Source organism: Panulirus ornatus, chromosome 20, assembly GCF_036320965.1.
Source record: "Panulirus ornatus isolate Po-2019 chromosome 20, ASM3632096v1, whole genome shotgun sequence".
Classification (NCBI taxonomy): domain Eukaryota; kingdom Metazoa; phylum Arthropoda; class Malacostraca; order Decapoda; family Palinuridae; genus Panulirus; species Panulirus ornatus.
In genome coordinates this window covers 62,503,496-62,524,469 of record NC_092243.1, presented here as the reverse complement: position 1 = coordinate 62,524,469, position 20,974 = coordinate 62,503,496, and the positions used below count along the sequence as shown (strand labels likewise).

The 20,974-nt window shown below is 40.8% G+C and overlaps 1 protein-coding gene across 2 annotated transcripts in view; it reads right to left on the bottom strand.

Moving 5' to 3' along the window:
• Positions 1-20,974, bottom strand: part of LOC139756068 (prolactin-releasing peptide receptor-like) — a 208,088-nt gene that overhangs the window by 183,572 nt on the left and 3,542 nt on the right. The window contains exon 2 of one of the 2 annotated variants that reach the window (XM_071675080.1): positions 15,393-15,831. The exons of the other annotated variant lie outside the window; for it this stretch is intronic. The gene's annotated coding sequence lies outside the window, so the exon portion shown is untranslated. Of the gene's footprint in view, positions 1-15,392; positions 15,832-20,974 lie in introns of those variants that run through there. 2 annotated transcript variants of the gene reach the window in all.

The following is a 20,974-nucleotide window of genomic DNA, read 5'->3' as shown; positions in this document are numbered from 1 at the left end:
CTTCGCCCCCAACCCGACCCTTTGACTCTTCCGCTTCCATGGTTCCATCCGCTGCTAAAACACTTCACTTCCTCCAGTTTTTCTCCTTTCATATATCTCCCAATTGACTCAACCCTCAACCCTACTGTACGCAATAACTTTGCTCTTATTCACATTTACTTTCGACTTTTCACACGCTTTACCAAACTGTCACCAGTTTCTGCAATATCTCTCCTGAATCAGCCACTAGCGATGTATATACGAACAACTGACTCTCTTCCCAAGCCCTCTCATCCACAACAGACTACATACTTGCCCCTCTCTCCATAACCCTTGCATTCACATTCCTAACAACCCCATCCATAAACAAATTAAACAACCATGGAGACATAACGCACCCCTGCCGCAAACCGACATTTACTGGGAACCAATCACTTTCCTCTCTTCCCACTCGTACATATGCCTTGCATCCTCGATAAAAACTTTTCACTACTTCTAGCAACTTGCCTCCCACACTATATACTCTTAATACCTTCCATTGAGCATCTCTATCAACTGTTATATGCCTTCTCCAGATCCATAAATGCTACATGCAAATCCATTTGTTTTTCTAAGTATTTCTCGTATGCATTCTTCAAACCAAACACCTGATCCACACGTCCTCTACCACTTCTGAAACTACACTGCTCTTCCCCAGTCTGATGCTCTGTACATGCCTTCAACCTCTGTCAATAACCTCCCATATATATATAAGTGAAGTGTTTTAGATATCTGGGAGTGGATCTGTCAGCGGATGGAACCATGGAAGCGGAAGTGGATCATAGGGTGGGGGAGGGGGCGAAAATTTTGGGAGCCTTGAAAAATGTGTGGAAGTCGAGAACATTATCTCGGAAAGCAAAAATGGGTATGTTTGAAGGAATAGTGGTTCCAACAATGTTGTATGGTTGCGAGGCGTGGGCTATGGATAGAGTTGTGCGCAGGAGGATGGATGTGCTGGAAATGAGATGTTTGAGGACAATGTGTGGTGTGAGGTGGTTTGATCGAGTAAGTAACGTAAGGGTAAGAGAGATGTGTGGAAATAAAAAGAGCGTGGTTGAGAGAGCAGAAGAGGGTGTTTTGAAATGGTTTGGGCACATGGAGAGAATGAGTGAGGAAAGATTGACCAAGAGGATATATGTGTCGGAGGTGGAGGGAACGAGGAGAAGAGGGAGACCAAATTGGAGGTGGAAAGATGGAGTGAAAAAGATTTTGTGTGATCGGGGCCTGAACATGCAAGAGGGTGAAAGGAGGGCAAGGAATAGAGTGAATTGGAGCGATATGGTATACAGGGGTTGACGTGCTGTCAGTGGAGTGAATCAAGGCATGTGAAGAGTCTGGGGTAAACCATGGAAAGCTGTGTAGGTATGTATATTTGCGTGTGTGGACGTGTGTATGTACATGTGTATGGGGGGGGGGGGTTGGGCCATTTCTTTCGTCTGTTTCCTTGAGCTACCTCGCAAACGCGGGAGACAGCGACAAAGTATAAAAAAAAAAAAAAAAAAAAAAAAAAAATATATATATATATATATATATATATATATATATATATATATATATATATATATATATATATTTATATATATAGGGTCTGTTATGAATCGAAATCACAGCAGTTGGTATGACGAGTTAGGCAAATTTCTACGATTGAAAGTCTGTTGATCGATTCTATAGTGCAGGATCCAGATATCCATACTGATTACAGAGAATAATACATGTCATAAAAGAGTAGCATGATTTCACGACATTGATTTCAAAGTGAGTGAAAGAACGATAATGTTACATGGAAATATAATGCTCTTCGAAGAATGCAGAGATGCAAGAGGCAGCACTTCACTTCACTTTTGAGTTGCTTGTGACATTAGATAAGATCAAAAACTCTGGTCCTTTTGAGGACAAAACCTCTGATCCTTGTGTGGACATTGGCAAAACAATTAGATTACTTCAGGGAAAAAATGCCTGAATCTTTGTATTTTAAATACGGAGGTGCAAATAATAGTCATTAAGCGAGGTCCACTCTTGCTGAATGTATCCATGGAGTTGCTTTTCATTATTCTTATCGGTCGAAACAAGGTTTTTGTCCACAAGCTCTGTATACACTACAAGTGAAATATTGGTTTATCCTCTGTCAATTTCTAAATGCTTTTAAGTTTTTGAAGATCTTAATAACGTGCACACACGGTAAAGAGTATCTTGCTCTTTTTTGTTAAACGACATGACTTCACGGACGTAGGATTTTGAAGCAAGTCCATTAGTGTGGCATGCTCTCATGATACAATAATAACTGATTTGCTAGCGACGTTTCCTCTCATTTGCCATAATGAGTGTGAGATCAATTTCATATTCCAGTGGCACTAACAATGCAGTGGGGTTACCATAGTAGAAAAAAAATTCTATCGCGCCCATTTTGAAAGATTTGTTTATTTTATCTGATTTTTACCGTGGGTATTAAATCTCCACTTAACCTTTTCCAAAACGGCTTTAAAAGGATTTGCTCTTCAGCTCCGGCAATCATCTTGGGAGCTTCCCGCTGCTATACTTAGGAAGCTGATATTTTTCTTTTTCACCCTTTTAACTGCTGCTGCTTCCACTTCCTTGGCTTTAGGTAATCGGAAGTTATTACGCCCAAGGGTTTAACCGCTAATGTTGTATGACTCGACTGAATTCAGACTTTCGTTTATCTTGTTTATACGATCACACACTGAAGGTTCCACATACAGGCATTACTAATTCATTTACCAACTAGAAGCTTAATCTGTTTATTTATAATTACTGACGTTTCGGTGTTCACTGTAGCGTTACTCTAGAGCGAATTTTGATACCTTCACCGCATAGCCCACAGACTTTGATACACATGGAGAAAAGAGGACCGACGGTGAAATCCTATGGTATAATGTGATCAGTGTATTTCGTAACAATACATCGTCGCTTGATGTAACGTAGTACATGAAGACGTGATGAACCTGTGCATGCTCTGGAGTAATAAGAGAGTGATATCGCAATTTGGCACTTGTATCGTGGCGATGAAATGAAGCTCTGAGATATCTATTCATACTTTGCTTTCCTTCATCCATTCGGGGCGCCACCCTTCCCCTCAGGAAACAGCATCGGCACCCCCTGTGTTAGCAAGGTAGTGCAAGGAAAAGGCCCCACGGACCTTTCCATGGTTTACCCCAGACGTTTCACATGCCTTGGTTCAGGATAATGATAGCACGTATTCTCCGGTATACCACATAGTTCCAATTCGCTCTTTTCCTTGCATGCATCTCGCCCCCCCTGCATGTTCAGGCCCTGATTGCTCAGTCTTTTCACTCCATCCTTCCACCTCCAATTTGGTCTCCTGCTTCTTCTCCTTGTTCCCTCCACATCTGCCACGTATATCCTCTTTGTCAACCTTTCCTCACTCATTCTCTACATAAGTCCAAACTATTTTAACACACCCTTTTCTGCTCTCTCAACCACATCTTCATCATTGCACATCACTTACCCAGGGGATAGGGGAGAAAGAATACTTCCTACGTATTTCCCGCATGTCGTAGAAGACGACTAAAGGACGCGGGAGCGGGGGGCTGGAACCCTCCCCTTGTTTTTCAGTTTCTTATATACGAGCGCAATGCTGAATATACATGTATATACAAAAATCGAAATGACTGATATACAATTTCAAGTTTCCCTCCACCTAAGGATTCGACGGCATGTCACTCTCCTTGGACCATATGGAAATGAAAAACGTATTTAACCAGTGTCATGCTAAAGTACCGCTGGACAGCCATTTACGCTCCTCATTACCTTCATTACCCCAGCTACGTGCAAGAGGTATACATTTACTCGTAGACAATATGGTCACTTTATATCACTAAGGACCCAACTGCATGGAAGCTCTTACACCTAAAATAGTAGACAATATCTTTCCCTTTCCTCAGATTACATTATCTTTCTTCGTTCTACCATTCTGCCGCTTTGAATGCAAGACTTTCGTATTATCCTTTACGAGAAAGTGTAGTATTTCCATTTTCCCCGTACAAAAGAAGTCGTAAGATATATTCTTTGTGTGCGGTGGTTTATTTCATCACTGTGTAAGTAACTGATGCCATAAAACCTTGAAATTACCTTCAGCTGCATGTGCTATTAATCCCACTTCTTATTGGTAACAGTGCGAAGAGGAATATGCATTGGTGCTGTTATGCATCTTAGTATTGTTTATGTATCAAATTATTAATGGCGTGTTTATGTGCAATGTTATTGGCGTCTTTTAGTACTTGTTAGCGTGTTTACGTACGTAATTGTTAGCTTGTATATGTACCCAGATATTGTCTTTACGTGCCCAGTATTTGGTGTCTTTTTGAGCTATTAGTGTTTGCCTCCAGTTATTAGCTCCTTTATATTTCCAATTATTGGCGTCATTATGCCACCAGTTCCTCATCTTTATATTTCCAATATTGGCGCTTTTCTTACCCCCTTTGTATTTGATTTCCCAGTGATTCCCAGCCAGATCATGAACCAATTCTTCCCCTTATTAATGCTGACTCTACATTTCTTGTACTTAGTGTCAGTAGAGTCGCGTATTCGTACTGAATTCGTATATAACGTCCCAACACGTAGCTGGAAATTAGATGATACATTTTTAGCATTAAGTGTACGAGCCTTTATGACGACTGTCCCATACTGGACAAACACCAGGGGAACCAATGGGTGTAAACAAGACACTCCTCCGCCGTGTAGTTGCATTTCTGGCAAGACTTTGCTTTCTGCGAGGCTGTATCATCGGGAGCACAGTCTCGTCCCAGAACTTCTCGCTCCAAAGGAGTCTACATATCCCTGCTACAGGAGGTAACGCAGTTGAAGCTTTAGAAAGGTTCTGAGTGACACTAGGACCCGTTAACAGAAGTTGATGCGGTGGAAATTATAGATATGTGGATAGGGAGCTGTGGTTTCGGTGCTTTACACATGGCAGCTACAAAGAGTGTAAACAAATGTCCTCTTTTGTCTTTTCCTGACGCTACCTTAGTGGAGGGGAGCAGTGATGTTGCCTGTGGGGCGGGGTGGCGCCGGGAATGGATTGAAGGTCAGTATATGTACAAGTGTATGTTGTGTGAATGTTATGCACATGTATGTTATGTATGTACGTGTATGAGGGGATGGGTCGTGTTTTTTTGCGTGTTTCCTGGCGCCACTTCGCTGATGCGGGAGACGGCGATCAAATATAATAAATGTAATATATATATAAATTTTGTATTATCTATTTGCTTTGGTCTCAGGCACAGCCTGTCGTCCAGCCGAGGGTCTGTGTTCCCTGTTTCACTGGGGACAGGGAACAGATGATGCTTTTAGTTTACCCTCCAGGGTATCCTCCCTACCCCACCTTCCCCCTCTTTCCGCCTCCTCTGTCATGTCCTCCCTCCATCGTCGTGCCTGCCTTCATGAAGGATACCGACACCATTCTGGTCGACTGGTTATGACCTTTCTCTCTCTCTCGTTTAGGTGATAGAGCAGTGCGAATAAACAGCATCACTGGTTGAATGGCAAGACGCATCTCTGTACCATCATCATCATCAGAAGTATTGAAGACTGTTTACGTTCGTACCCAAGGTCATCCTTGCTTATCACAAGGCACCGTTGGATTCGTGTCGGCGGAGGATATGAAATTTTACGTTTGGTCTTCTATGGGTTGATTCTGAAGTGACTCGGTGAGTCCTTTCGATATTGAGAGAGAGAGAGAGAGAGAGAGAGAGAGAGAGAGAGAGAGAGAGAGAGAGAGAGAGAGAGAGAGAGAGAGAGAGGAATAACTACCTACTTGCAAAGAAACTTTGAAATGATGGCAAGGCTATCGCGTTGCGCTCACCACTCGAATTCTAAGTTGACATGGCTCTCAATAGTCTCGCCACGATCGATCACATGTCTTCTCGTTGTATATATGTTATTTCTTTTTAGTATCTATTTCTTCTGCAGTTATTGTACGCCTCTCGTACAGGCATCTGTTCTCGGTTCATCTGGTATTGTCTTAACCATCAGCCCTCTATCGTTTTTGGTGAAAGTTTTCTGTAGTCCGTTCGAATGTCTAAGATCACTAAGTACATAATTAAATAATTGTTCCATCTCGCCTTTCTGGGAATTCATGTCTGTCTTTGCTCATTGCCGGCGTGTTTCTAGGAAGGTGTCTCATCCAAATGATTCCGTATCGTCTTTGTCAGGTTAAGAGCAGTTCCTTATTTCCTCTATTTGCTGCCATGTATGTCTTCCTTCGACGGTCAAGACTGTAAAGTTTTGGTCGTGGTCTATGGTGATTCATAAGATCTGTTACGTTTGTCCTTTGAAATATTTCTGTATTCTCAAGTATCTTCTTTGAAGTCCTTGTTTTACTGGTGACCAAACACCACTGCAGTATTCAAATTCGTATATCATGCATGAAACATTTCCATCACTGTGTGTCTCACTTCTCAATGTTCTCAATATCATTCCATTCGTTATTTGTCAGGATAGAGCTGTCTTTTCAAGCGTTCTTTTAAATAAATTTTCTCTGCAAATTACTGCGAAATCTGACATTTGCTTCTCTCTCTATTTCTTTACCCTTTGGTTGTTTGTATTGTAGGCACAGCAATAACGTGCCATGATTATGATGAGAATTCTCTAAATGAAATTTCCATTTGTCATCTGGCCATCTGTAGATGTTATCCGGGTCTCTTTGAAGTCGTCTTGCTCTTCTACACTCTTTTGCTTTACTTGCTCTTGTGTCAGCTGAAAGACATCTGAATACACATTCTCTGTTCCTAATCTATGTCTGAGATCATGATTACCAAGAGCTTTGCTCCAAGGGACGCTCCTTGTGGTACCCCACACAGCACATCCATCTTCTTCCTCGGAAATGTTTCCATTTACAACTACTTTTGATTTTCTGTTGTGAAAAATTTTCATTCATTTCAGAATTTCTGTTCGTTAGAAATTCCTTGATCCATTTTCCTATATTTCAGCCTTGATATTTTGACTTTCGACTTTCATTAGCATCACGTCACTTTATCAAATGCTTTTGCAGTTTAGAGAAAGTGTCCATTATGTACCCACCCATCAGACTTTCATGCGTCATTATTATGGGATGGTCGTTGTGTTAACATTATGCTTATCCAGGGACCAAGCCATCGTTTCATTATCTTGTTACGAAGGTGTGTAACGTAGATGCCTGTCTATTTGTCTTAGTTTGTGTGTGTGTGATTACTGTCTTGGTTGTAAGGTCGTTTTATGTTCTTATCTTTTGGTTGTAAGGTTGAGAGTTTTATAATCTTGTCTTTACTCCTGTGTTTACACACACCCACACACTATCATGACCTTCCAATTTTATGATTTCTTAAGTGTGTGTGTTCAGCCGAATGGTTCCATTGATTCGGTATACTGGTCTTTATCATAATTATCAATACTACCTGCGCGCGCGCGCAGCCTCGGATACCGATTTATCGACCAGTCTCGATGAGAGGATGAACAGTTGGGTTGGCTGTGTGTCGGCTGTCGCTTCTCAGAAATCGAATCCGGGCGTGACCGTGTGGGAATACTGGCCATCGACACAAACCACGAAAGCCTGTGTGTGTGTGTGCTTGTGTTGTTTACACAGCTTGAATCGTTATGTATTTTTCTGGCCTACATTAAAGATGCACCGTGGATCCCCAGAGGAAGACACCGAGGACATACTTAGGAAATTGTGAAACGTAGCTCTCTCTCTCTCTCTCTCTCTCTCTCTCTCTCTCTCTCTCTCTCTCTCTCCGTTCTTGCGTCATGGCCGATCAAAAGTTAAGGCTTACTTTTCAGAATTTCTAAAGTCACCCTCGAGATCATAACAGACGGGAAGTGCTTCATCCAAGGGATGGGGAAATAATTTAAGGTCGTGTTGACCTCCATCCTCGCTACTGGGTAAAGGGGTCTTAATGGAATGGTCTTCGTGATCGTGCGGCTTGCTAAGGTTAAAACCCTGAAGGTGGAAGAAGAAGAAAAAAAATAGGCACGCCATTGCTTCACCCGCTATTTCGAGGTAACGTCAGGAGAAAAAAAAACAGAAAAAGATGGGCTTCGTTTACATACTCCCATTCTCTACCTGCTGCAGCGTCCATAAGATGCACCGAAACCAGAGTTTAACCATCCACGATAAACTTAAAGTGTACAAAGCTTATATTGGATATACGAATTGAGGATGAGAATTTCTCCTCAGACCAAATGTGTGACAACAGAGGACATTGCCAGACTAATTATCATTTCGGCTCTCCATCCTGGTCATCACTGTAGGTATAATGATACCGACTTGTCGTTCATCTTAAGTTATCTTGATCTGTAGATTTAACGACCTTTGAGCACGACGCGATGTGACCATTTAGCGAGATGGTACGACCCTTGATCATGAGTACAACTTCTTCACGACAGATACGACCTTGGATCACCGCGGATACGACCCTTTAGCATAACGGTACGACCCTACATCACGATGGGTATAATATACTGGAGCTTGACCTAACCCTTAAGGGTCAGCCTCTCTACTTGAGGGTCACGGGCTGTCGTGATTTAGGGTTAAATGGGGAATAATGACAGCCCTTCATTGTCTCCTAGGATGTAGTCATCATTACATGGTGAAGTTGTTGGTACTGTGATAACGCCACTGATGGTGAGTGATGACCACCGTGGAGCTTCTCAAGGAATATGGTGAATGGTGAGTAAAAAGTGATGGTACTCGTGTTGGCCGATGAAATGGACCCAACCAAGGTGTAGTGGCCGGTGAAATGGACCCAGCCAAGGTGTAGCGGCCGATGAAATGAACCCAACAGAGGTGTAGTGGCCGATGAAATGAACCCAACCAAGGTGTAGTGGCCGATGAAATGGACCCAATCAAGGTGTAGTGGCCGATGAAATGGACCCAACCAAGGTGTAGTGGCCGATGAAATGGACCCAACCAAGGTGTAGTGGCCGATGAAATGGACCCAACCAAGGTGTAGTGGCCGATGAAATGGACCCAACCAAGGTGTAGTGGCCGATGAAATGGACCCAACCAAAGTGTAGTGGCCGATGAAATGGACCCAACAGAGGTGTAGTGGCCGATGAAATGAACCCAACCAAGGTGTAGTGGCCGGTGAAATGAATCCAGCCAAGGTGTAGTGGCCGGTGAGATGAACTCGGCAAGGTATGGACGCCCATGCATATATATGAACTTAAAAGCCAAAGGTTGTCAAATATCTTTTCCTTTTTTCTTTGTCGAGCCGAACAGTTGAAAGCAAGTTTTAGGAGTCTTTAAGAAATTTATCGTCTTTTCCCCGAGATTTCAGGGCATTGCGCGGTCCCTCTGAGAATTTATCACAAACTTATGCATTTAAAGAGCGAGATTTACGCTCGTAGGGCTTGTGTGCGTTTCGCACTGCCCCATTTCTTTAACCATATCCTTTATTATACAGGTTTTTAAATTCTTGTCTGCTATTCGCAGTTTATGTATTCTCGTGTGTATTTATCTACTGCTCTTACAGTATGAAATACTTTTTCATAAATTTTGAGTTTAATTTCATGTTATGTATTGTGGTTCCTCCTACATCCTTTAAAGGACAAAGAAACTCAAGTATTCGAGCGCTTTCGTGAATGATTCTCATCTTCAAGAATAAAGATGTTGAAAAAAATGTGGGTTTTATAGGCATGTAAATGTGACATGCATAGCGCATGACCTCAAGTGAGGATCAGGAGGGAAGGTCTAGTAAGAAATGTGATCTCCAGCAACCAGGAGCAGGTCAATGTTTTGGTCAGGTGACTACAGGGAAGTGTTGGGTGATCAGAAAGGCACCAACTTGTGCATGTTGACACCTCTTACGAAAGGATCTAATTTCTACATGCCTACACTGTGGTTAAGAACACTGTTGCTATGGTGTTTTTGACAATTCTGGTTTCAATGTTACTTCTGTATACAAATAAGATGAAATTTCTGAACGTTTTTCCAGGCAAGAGGCTGGCACAAGTCTCGTTTATGCTGATAAAACACTGAACTCTTTCCCAACACGAACATTGTACTGATGTCTCTTTATCCTTAAATTCCTCTCACTTTGTCCCAAGTAAACTTTACTGCATTCATTCCATGGTATCTGGCAAACACAGTCATTTGAATCTTCAGGCGTGTTTCTCACTGTTTCCGTATTCGCATGCAATGTTAACATCAGATTCCTTAAGTGGACGAGACAGTCTGAGGAAGTTTTGATACGGTATTACTAAAGGGTTTGTATTGCTATAAGGATCCTTGGCTCTTGTGTTGTAGAATCTCACTCCTTGATGGAAATCTTTATTACTTCGATGATTGTAGCTGGAGGAGAAACGTGAACGATGTGGTAACGTAGTTCGCGTGACAAAGCCACTGAAGTCATCCAAGTCTCAAAACTAACAGCGAAAGATTATTAAATTTGTATGCAAGATCCTCGTTATGTCTGATGTTTCACTGGCAGATTGTACCAACCGGTGGGTTCAACAGAGCAACGAGCCACTTCGAGAGTTTATATGTAACTGCCCCAACTGAACTGATAATTGGTCTTGTTGGGTTGTTAGGTTTGTCTGGAGTGAAGATGAAGTTGTAGGCAATGGTTTCATCGTCATTATCTCTAAGTAAATGCAATAGGATTTATTTGGGAGAAGTGGAAAAAGCTGAATTTGAGGATAAAGCGTCATCAATACAATGTCTGTGTTGCGCAAGAGTTCATTGCTCCAAATCCAGCATATGGGAAACCTCGGCCTCCCTATTGACTGTAGCAACGCTCAGAAAATTATCTCCCTGTTGAAAGAAGTCTGACAGAATTTAGAATTATTAGATAAACTTTCAGTAGTAATCTCAGCATGGCTCTAGACATGCATGAATTAGGCGCTTCAAATCAAAAGAATTCTCAACATGTACAAGTTTGAGCTATTCCATGACCTGACCTTTACCTTTCTGATCACCCAGCTCTCGCCTGTGACACACGGCTTTAATCACCCGACGCTGATAACCTTTGGTGACCCGCCCTCAGTTTCTGCTGATCACGTTCCTTATTTGACTTTCTCACCTGACCCGTCAATGACGAGGTTGTTTATTGATGGTGGGAGTTTGATATATTCTGTTGGATCCAAGTGAAAGTATCCTAGATCTTTCATTGGTAAATCCCGCTAGTTTGCAAAGGAATCGGTTTATAGTTGGCCCTAAACCTCCCTTGCTACCAAATTTTTTTAGTTCTCCCATTTAGTGATAATTTTGTTACTTCCCTATTGCAAAAATCCTTTAATGTTAATATAGCCATCAACAATGACAGTACTATGAGATACCTAAATCAAAAACTTTTCAGAAAATTCTGCGGGCTGTGTTTATACAATACCTTGTAAAAGCTGTGATATGTTTTATATTTGGCAGTTTGGTAAGGATCTGTGCGTTTGACGTAAGGTACATAGATAAGAAAAGGATAAGAATAGAATGCTTCGTTTGACATTGTTAAAAGATGTTGACCAAAGTATTGATTGGAGTAACACTGATTCATACATTAGATAACTTTTTGACCAAGAAAAAATATCATTGAATCTTCTCATTAGATACAAAAAATTGTCAAATGAATATTTATGAAGGTTTATGCTAACTGGATACCTTTTCGTAAGCAAAATTTGTAAACTGTTCCCTGCTCAGTTCACATAAGATTTTGAAAGGCATTGTGCCAGACCTGAACACCACCAACCGGAAACATATTCGTTTACCAACGGCATTCTGGCTCTGCATCTTCTTTGTATATAAACTGACTGTCTGTCTGTATGTCTTTCTTGTATCTGCATTACACGAAAGTGCACTTGGCAACTTATCGTGTTTCATTAAATCTACGCTGGAAACTGTTCTCTCCTTTTGGCTACTAGTATATATACACATAATTCATTTAACCCCATGCCTTCTCATGGGTCTCGTGCAGTTTCAAGGCTGCACGACGGTCAGTAGCAGGTAAATGAGCTCCTTTGGAGATCGTCCTCGTTGAGATTGTATTCCTTTCATCCAGTCTTATTGTGTGCGTGTAATAACCAATTTGTACTGAACGGAGAGGGAGTTGCACACTCGTGGAGCCCCACACTCGTGCGTGTTCGAGTATGTCAATTTTTCGTCGGTTCTCCTCATCTGTGTTCACTCGGTCATTAAAGGCAAATGCTGGTAATATTCAGGGATTCAACTTCAAACCTTAGTCAACAGCGGCAATGAGGAGTTGACTGAAGAGGGATTCGAGGAGTGATTAAGAAGCGTAGGCTCGGGCAAGAGACGACCATACATCCGTGTTAGTTCCGAAGTCAAATTTGGTCGAGGTCAGCATAACTCGAGTGATTTTCGTGAAGATTTTCTTGTTTTCAGATTCGAATGCCTGGAGCAGGGTGGATGTGTTAGAAATGAAATGTTTGAGGACAATATGTGGTGTGAGGCGGTTCGATCGAGTAAGTAATGCAAGGGGTAAGAGATGTGTGGTAATAAAATGTGTGTGGTTGAGAGAGCAGAAGAGGATGTGTTGAAATGGTTTGGACATGTAGAGAGAATGGGTGAGGAAAGATTGATAAATAGAATATGTAAGTCGAAGGTGGAGGGAACAAGAAGCAGGAGACCAAATTGGAGGTGGAAGGATGGAGTGAAAAAAATTGAGGGATCGTAGCCTGAACATACAGTAGGGTGAGAGGCGTGCAAGGAATGGTGAATTGCAACGATGTGGTATATAGCGGGGTCGACCTTCTATCAGTGAACTAAACCAAGGCATATGAAGCGTCTGGGGTAAACCATGGAAAGGTCTGTGGGGTCTGGATGCTGATAGGGAGCTGTGGTTTCAGTGCCTTACACATGACAGCTAGACAGTGTGAACGATTGTAGCCTTTTCTGTCTGTTTTCCTGACGCTACCTTGCTGAAGGAGGGGAATTCTGTTTCCCGAGTGGCTGGGTAGCGACAGGAACGGATGAAAGCAAGTATGAATACGTACGTTTATGTACATGTCTTTGTACGTGTATGGGCGTTTATGTATATATATATATATATATATATATATATATATATATATATATATATATATATATATATACATATATATATATATATATATATATATGTGTATACAAGTGGATGGACCAATCTTCGTGTTTCCTGGCGCTACCTCGCTGACGCGGGAAACTGCGATTAAGTATGAAATGATAAATTATATATATTGCAAAGAAAAAAAATTGACGTAAAGAAGTATTAGAGATAAACATTTGAAGATACTCCAGAATGTTGAGCCTCAACGTGTGCATAAAGAAATATAGACCCTCTGATCCTTTCCTCCAGGGATGCTCTGATCCTTTCCTTCAGGGATGGTGTTCAGATTCATCGGTTTCTCGTATCGATATTTCCTGCTTTTCAGGCAATAAATCCCACGGAGTCTCGATAAATCTTGTATGGAGAACTTTACGTAAAAGCATTCTGATGTATGATACCAAGGTTTGCTGATACTTTCGGTCGGAGGAAGGGGCCAACGACCACCCAGTACGTAGCCAGATTTCCTGTGAATATATTATAAATATGCGTAATGTTGCCCAACAAAATTACAGCTCGTGGAATTCGGTTTAAGCATTTCATAATGAAAATGACCTTTCTTTTTTTGTGTGTGTGGGTTTAACATGTAATTAGTTACGAAAATAATTAGTGAAGCCTATATATTTTGTTAATCTGAACTGATAGTGTGTTATCTATTGTTTCTGAATGACGTACGTGGACGGAAGCTGCTATAATGACAGAGCCATATTTTCAAAACCGGTTGTTATACTTTCATATATGTATGATATATATATAGCTACGTCTCTTCGTTGTATATCAACTGACTTGTTTTTCTTGTATCTCCCTTGATATGATCATGAAAGTGCACTTGGGAACTTTTATATATGTATATATGAAACAGTTCTTACAAGCATATCTTGTTCTATTAGAATAACCAGATACCTTTACCTTATGGCAATCTTTCTGTGGGTTTTCTCAAATCATCTTCCGATCTCATTATTCACGGCGAGGGACATTGTGTAAGACAGCCTCCAAGTGTTGTCTCAACATCTCGATTTGCATCCATCAAATCATCTTCAGGAGCGTGTGGAGAGGCCCGCTGGGAAATGATGGCGAGTAGCTTGGTAAAGCAGACGTGCTCCTGCAGGCCACATGCCTTGGCTGATGGTTATATGCAGCCAGCGAATGTCCCCGACGCTGCAAGACCGGAGTCACGAACATTATTTTACACGGAACATGGAAGACGGCATCCAAAGGGTGTATCTTCCATTAAGAAACGCAGCGAGTAAAACTGTTATACTTGTAGTTGCTGTTGACGAGGATGTAAGATACTACGTACAACAGAAGCTCGCAGCGTTAGAAACTACTACCAACAAATCATACAGAATATATCGCAACTAGATGTTAACGTCATATGAAACAGGTGAATGTTTACTACGGCACATTGTTTCCAGAAAATCGACCACACAAAACACCAATGTCAAGTTAGTTATGTTCCAGGAGCAAAAAACCAACCTCATGAGCAACCAGATATACAAAGAAAGAAAAACACTATACAAGCATCCAACGTAGTTAAAAAGAATTCGAAATCAACAAGGAGTCGAGTTCCATAACATGACTTGCATGGCAAGCACAACCTGTATCCTGTCCAAAAAAAGACTTCCTACACCTACAAGAAGACTCTTATCAAACTACATTTCGCCAAGAAGCATAAAAATTTACCTTCACTCAGGAGACAGTTTGTCAAATCTACAAGGATACCGAGCCGTGAACAAGACTGGAAGCTACTGCATATCTCCGAATCGCTTATCAAAGAACCAAGAACTGAAAATAGAACATACGTTCCCAGACAGGATACTTCCAGCTACACACCCTAGCACCACGTTGCAACCAATGAGCATTACAGCCTCTACTATAGCCGTGTAAAACAAAATCGTTAGATAGCATGGGACATAAGAAGGCATCTTGTAAGAACTTTATCTGGTCTCTTAACTGAATATATACTCCCAAGGGTTTTCTTTAAAGAGTCGTTTGCAGCAATCTAATAGCTGGCCACCAACACCTTTCTGCAGAGAGTGCAGGGCAACTGAGTAATGTGTTCTGTGTCTTCCTTATGTTACGTAGTTGCATTGAGGGCCTGAAGCGTCGTGGGATATGTTGAAACTGTTCGTAATGTTGTACTACTTCTGGATTCATCTAAAGGAACCAAAGCCTCACGGAAGAAGAGAAAGGAAACTTTTCTTTCAGATGGCTCTTAGGAATATGTTTTAACGCCATTAAAGCGTTCTGTTTTCCTTATTGAATTCGTTTGCACATTTGCAACCAAATACATACACACAGATAAACATATTGGATAAGGAAAAATAGTTAGGTAAACACACACTTTAAGCGAAAACATGCCATGAAATTGATATTGTAATTATAAATCTGAAAGTCCTTCCACTTTCTAAGATGGAGGTGAACTGCTAATGCAATCTGAAGTCTCTCGTTAGTTGGCTATGCAGAGGCGCTGGAATAGAAAGCCGGCTACTTTCTCGGATCCTTAATTCCTTAGATCAGTTAGAATCCGAGTGATCACCGAGGTGAAGACCATCCTTCTTAGGTGTCCCAGCGTGTCAGAATCTATTAGAGCGAAGAGGTGTGATTGGTCCAGGCGTTGGGGTGTATAGGTTAGCGTTCCCGACTGTGACGCACCCGCGAGCTTTCTAGGACCGACTGCATAGGTTCGAATCCTGGAAGATTCAATCTGTCCACAGTCAACCCAGTAGTTCATCATCCATCCATACGGGTTGGCTGATAAAATGGGTACCTGGCTCAGGAAAAGAAGAAACGTTATAGGTGAGAAGTGGTAAATGTGAGCTTGCTTGTGTAAAGAAATGCCATGAGACATTGAGTGTAGTGGGAAAAGGAAGAGGGTAATGAGGGTTAGGGTGAGCATTTCATACTTGGAGAATATGAAGATTTGGAAGTTGTTAGTATCATTAGGAAAAAAGGAACGACTGGGATCATTGGGAAATGGGATCGTTAGGGAAATGGGAAGATATTGACGAGGTGAGGAGATGGGAGTATTCTGAAGGTTTGTTGAATATATTTGATGATAGGATGACAGATGTTGGGTACTGGGATTGGTGAGGTATGAGTAGTAAGTCATGAAAAGGAATTTGAAAACTTGTGGCAAAAGCCATAAATGAGATGTCAAGACGCATGAAGTGCATGGGATTGTTAGATTTAAAGAGGGTGACTTTGTTGGTCATTGTTTATCTGTGACTTTTACTGTATACATGGATCTTGGGGCGGTGCCTGAGGATTGGCGGAATGCACGTATGACACTATAATGGTAAGGGGAACAAAGGGGCGAGTGTTGAATCTGCAGTGGTGTAAGTTTGTGCACATAGTAAGTCGTATTATGGAAGTGGTGATTGAGAGGAGAGGGCATGTTCAAAGCATCAGACTGGGGATGAACGATGTGGTATCAGAAGTTAGAGGATGTGTGGATTAGTTGTTTGCTTTAAAGAATGAGATAGAGGACAAAAGTATTTTGTGGTATTTTTGGATCTGGAGAAAGCTTATGGTAAGTTTGATAGTGTGGAAGGACTTCCAAATAGATGGTACGGGAGGAAAACCACTAGAAGCACCGAGAACTTTTTATTAAGAATGTAAGGCGTGTGTGCGAGAAGAAAGAGAGGGGAATGATAAGTTCCAGGTTAAGGTTGGTATGTGGTAGGTGTGTGTGATGTCGCTATGGCTGTTTAAGCTGTTTATGGATGGAGTGGTTAGGGAGGTAAGTGCAAGAGTCTTGGAGACGGGGGAAAGTATGCTGTCTGTAAGGGACGAGAGGGCCTGTGAAATGTCAGTTATTTACTGATAACACCATTGGTGGCAAATTCAAGTGAGAATCTGCGGAAGTTGGTGACTGAGTTAGGAAGGTGTGAAAAGAGAAATCTGAAACAAAATGTGAATAAGATCAAGCTTATTAGGGTTAGCAGAGTAGATGGACAGGTTGTTGGGATTTGAGACTAAATGGAGAAACTTTGGAGGAAGTGAAGCGACAAATGCTTGTTACCCTAGAATGAACACAGCAGCGATTGGAACCACGAAAGCGGAAGAGTCATTGGATGGTTGAGGGGGAGAAGGTTCTGGGAGCATTGAATAATGTGTGAAAATAGAGGTCGTTATCTGGGCTGGCGAAAAGTCCCAGTGATGTTAAATGGACAAAAGACATGTGCTTTAGATGAGGATGTGTGGAGGAGGGTGGATGTGTTGGTAATGAAATGTTTCAGGTATGTGGTGATGATGGTGTAAGTAATATAAGAGTTTGAGGGAGGTGTTATCATAAGAAGATTGTGGTTGAAAGATGTGAAGAGGGCGTACTAAGATGATTTGAGAATATGGAGAATGAGTGGGGTGAGGCTGACAAAAGATAAGATTCGGAATTGTATAACACAAGGAGAAACCAAATTAGAGATGAAAAGACGGAGTGAGAAAGATTATGGTCGTGACCTGAATAAGGAGGAGGATGAAAGACTTGCTTTGGATTGAGTGAATTGGAACGATGTGGTATACATGGGTCGTCATGCTGTCAATGGACTTACCAGAGCATGTCAAGCGGCTGGGGAAAAATCGTAAAAAGGTTTCTGGGCCAGAGGTGTAGATAGGGTTCTGAGAGTTTTGGTGCATTACATATGACAACTGTAGAATGGATGTGAACGAAAAAGGCCTTTTTATCGTCTGTTTCTGGCGCTACTTCGCTAGATATATATATATATATATATATATATATATATATATATATATATATATATATATATATATATATATATATATATATATCATGCGCGTTCATATGCACCTTGTTCGTATATATATAGAGAGAGAAACAGGAACCAACAACAGTAGGCGTAACGGCACGCTTTTACACTGTTTACATGAATGATATGTCAACCAGTGCTTATTTTATGACTGTTGACATTCCGTCAACAAAAAGAAAATGGCATTAATTCATGATCCATGTCAATACATAAGCTTTCTTTTGTCAAAATCATTTAACACTTTAAAAACAATCTGAAAAATACGTAAGGACACTTCCTGCTAAAGCTCATGAGGGGAGTCAGCTTCATATGTAGTTTAACCTGTTTTGAAATTACAGCCAAGAATGCCATAGGTCCTAAGAAACGTCCACTTTTTTCCGCCCAAATGTAAGGGGTGAAGTTTCTTTGATATATGTTGGTCTCTCTACTTTTAAGAGCATTAATCTGTGAGTTTATCTTCCGCTGTCACAAACAGCCTTATGACCCCACTGGTCTGTTTTTGTTTGAATTCATTGTTCAGTTGATTTCTCGTAAACGGTGCGTTGGTAAAACACTACCGGGGCCGTAAAATGAACAATGGGGATGTGTGCTCATTCACCATTCGGTCCGATTTTAGCATTCATCCATATACTCTTTTTTTTTTTTTTCAGTGGAAAGTTCAAAAGGTTTTAGCTTCTTCCTTAATATGACCATGCAAGTTTATATATTTTTGTTCCGTAATAGATCCTATTGTGATTTCGATAGTTTTATTAAAGATTGAGAGAAGCTCTACAAGATAGCTTGCATATTACGTGGGGAGAAAATGAAAATGTATTTGATGCCTTTTTTTTTCTTTTTTCTTTTTTTCCACTTCTTACTTAGAGATGAACTCAGATGAAGTATGTCCTCATTTCCTAATATCCACTCTTTAGCAACCGTGTATAATGCACCGAAACCAGAGATGTTCTGTCCACACCCGTGACCTTTCCATAGTTTTCCTTGAGAAGGTAATATATCCTGGGCCCCCTTTTGATAACACTTCGTCCCTGTATAGCACATCGCTCATATTTTCTGTCCTGTGCACGCCTCGCACCTTCCTGCATGCTCAGGCCCCCGAGCCCTCAAAGCATCTTTAACTCCAGCCTTATACCCCCGGCTCTGTTTCCTTCCCCTTGTTCCCTATAATGTTGACTTGTATACCCTCTTAATCACCTTGTTCCTTATAATGTTGACCTGTAGACCCTCTTAATCAACCTATCCTTACTCAGCCTCTCCTTATGTCGAAACCATTTTAGTAATCCCCTCCAACTCCCTCGTATATAGAAAATCCTCTCACTACCACACATCTCTTACCTTATTTCTTACTCAATCAACCCTTTGTACACAACATGTTATCCTCAAACATTTCATTCCAACATATCCACACAGTTCTTTACACTTTTGTTGAAGGTCGAAGCCTCTCGTAGGCCCAGAACACAAACACACTGTCGTGAATATGTAGGAGGAATATAATCATACATCTTCGAGACTTTATTTCATTATTCCAGAATAGTTTCAGCGATTCCAGGGCCCTTCTCAGTAGGCGATTAACATACACAAATGTTTAAGTAACCTTTACCTCTGACTAGTATATGACCTGGTAAACCCTAACCTAATCTCTGACTAGTATATGACCTGGTAAACCCTACAGTACACCGCCCGCTGCGACTTGACCTGAAGGCTTAAGGCCACGACCAGACGGGATAATGGTGGACGCGTCTCTTGATTTCTATGGAAATTTCAACAAATTTTCACAAGTTCAACTGTTGAAAAGAGAACAGTCCATGAATGAAAATGTCGCGAGTGAGACCAATGAACAATGCTCTTTTAAAATGTGTATGAGATCTAATGATGAAATGACAGGTAAAGCAATGGCATGACTATGCCATGACAACACTCTTCTCATTCTTCATCTTAACATGTCGCCTGTGCCCAGAAATTCTCTTGTTCAAGCGTCTGTTTCTCTCAGCAGTATATGTTCAATATCAGAACACATTTTTTACAAGGTAATGCAAGCATAGATTCACCTGTGTATTTCATGACTTTAACCTTGTTTCTCTGCAGTAAATCTCTCGCGAAATGTCTGTATTTAAAAACTGCAGATTTCTCTTTGTACCTTTTTTTTATTTTTTGTCGTACGGAAGAGCAACTCTTGCTTCGTAATTGTGAATTTTTCAGTTTCTTCAATAGATTGGTACCCTAGCTGTTTGATAAGAGTTAAAAATTAATTATATTTTTCTTTATTCGACCCTCGACAGTATGGTTTACCTAATTTGTACACTTATTTCTTCCATGTATGAGTGGTAGGAAAATGACAATCGTGAAAGCTTGATTTATCCAGAATGGCTCATTTTCAGTGATAATTTAGTTAACCAGGAAAATATTCAGTTGAGGTAGGTCAGATTTTGTTAATGATTACACGATAAGTTCCCAAGTGCACTTTCGTGTAATGATCGCATCGTCAAAGGAGATATAAGAACGAGATAAAAAGTAGAAAAGACGGTTGCTATACAAGGGACGTAGCTAAGACGCAGTTCATAAGCAAGCGTTGCCAGATGGTGGTGGTGTGGTTGTGTTCTGGTCTGGCATCATGCCTATCATTAAATTTTCATGTGGACAAGAAATGGAACCGCTTTTGGTTTTTGCCTTCTACAAAGCTATCCAGTTTGTACTGACCTTAACGAATGTTGTTACAATTCTGTGTATTTGATATTGGAACAATATTCTTGGTAAAGGAGCAACATTTGATAACATGGCTTTACTACAGTCAATACAATGGTTATAATTTTTAACGACTGAAGAGCACTTGGTTCTTGTACTGTTCGTATAACATATATATATATATGTATATATATATATATATATATATATATATATATATATATATATATATATATATATATATATATATATATATATATATAAAGGATCACAATTGGGCGCGTGATCATATTCGTATGAGTCCACAGGGAGATGACACCAAGTTCCCAAGTGCAGTTTTGTTTAAAAATCACATCAACGGAGATACAAAAAGAAGAAGTATGTCAGTTGATATAAAACGAAACATCCTAGCTACGTCTCTTCGTTGTATATCAACTGACTTGTACTTCTTTCTAGTGTATCCCA